This window comes from Arachis hypogaea, chromosome 17, assembly GCF_003086295.3.
Source record: "Arachis hypogaea cultivar Tifrunner chromosome 17, arahy.Tifrunner.gnm2.J5K5, whole genome shotgun sequence".
NCBI lineage: Eukaryota > Viridiplantae > Streptophyta > Magnoliopsida > Fabales > Fabaceae > Arachis > Arachis hypogaea.
Genome location: NC_092052.1, coordinates 112,545,984 through 112,547,207, shown reverse-complemented (window position 1 = coordinate 112,547,207; position 1,224 = coordinate 112,545,984). Strand labels below are relative to the sequence as shown.

Sequence of the window (1,224 nt, the reverse complement as noted above, 5' to 3'; positions counted from 1 at the left end):
TGGGAGAGTACTAGGAGGGAGTTCAGTAATTTTCTTACTCAGCTGACCCACTTGTGCCTCCAGATTTCTAATGGAGGACCTTGTTTCAGTCATGAAACTTTGAGTGGTTTTGATTAGATCAGAGACTATAGTTGTTAAGTCAGCGGGGCTTTGCTTAGAATTCTCTGTCTGTTGCTGAGAAGATGATGGAAAAGGCTTGCTATTGCTAAACCTGTTTCTTCCACCATTGTTGTTGTTGAAGCCTTGTTGAGGCCTCTGTTGGTCCTTCCATGAGAGATTTGGATGATTTTTCCATGAAGGATTATAGGTGTTTCCATAGGGTTCTCCCATGTAATTCACCTCTTCCATTGCAGGGTTCTCAAGGTCATAAGCTTCTTCTTCAGAAGATGCTTCTTTAGTACTGCCTGTTGCTGCTTGCATTCTAGACAGACTCTAAGAGATCATATTGACTTGTTGGGTCAATATTTTATTCTGAGCCAATATGGCATTCAGAGTATTAATCTCAAGAACCCATTTCTTCTGATTTGTCCCATTATTCACAGGATTCCTTTCAGAAGTGTACATGAATTGGTTATTTACAACCATTTCAATGAGTTCCTGAGCTTCTGCAGGTGTTTTCTTCAGATGAAGAGATCCTCCAACAGAGCTGTCCAATGACATCTTGGACAGTTCAGATAGACCATCATAGAAGATACCTATGATGCTCCATTCTGAAAGCATGTCAGAAGGACACCTTCTGATCAATTGCTTGTATCTTTCCCAAGCTTCATAGAGGGATTCTCCTTCCTTCTGTCTGAAGGTCTGGACTTCTACTCTAAGCTTACTCAATTTTTGAGGTGGAAAGAACTTTGCCAAGAAGGCATTGACTAGCTTTTCCCACGAATTCAGGCTTTTTTTAGGTTGTAAATCCAACTATATCCTAGCTCTGTCTCTTACAGCAAAGGGAAAAAGCATAAGTCTGTAGACTTCAGGGTCAACCCCATTGGTCTTAACAGTGTCACAGATTTGCAAGAATTCAGCTAAGAACTGATGAGGATCTTCCAATGGAAGTCCATGAAACTTGCAATTCTGTTGCATTAGAGAAACTAATTGAGGCTTAAGCTCAAAGTTGTTTGCTCCAATGGCAGGGATAGAGATGCTTCTCCCATAGAAGTCGGGAGTAGGTGCAGTAAAGTCACCAAGCACCTTCCTTGCATTGTTGGCATTTTTGTTTTCGGCTGCCAT

General features: G+C 41.3%; 1 non-coding gene across 1 annotated transcript; it reads left to right on the top strand.

The window, feature by feature from the left end:
- Positions 1 to 714: 714 nt before the first annotated feature.
- Positions 715 to 822, top strand: LOC112768344 (small nucleolar RNA R71). The gene has a single exon (XR_003185779.1). It is a non-coding gene; the product is annotated as a small nucleolar RNA R71 (small nucleolar RNA).
- The last annotated feature ends 402 nt before the right edge of the window (positions 823 to 1,224 follow it).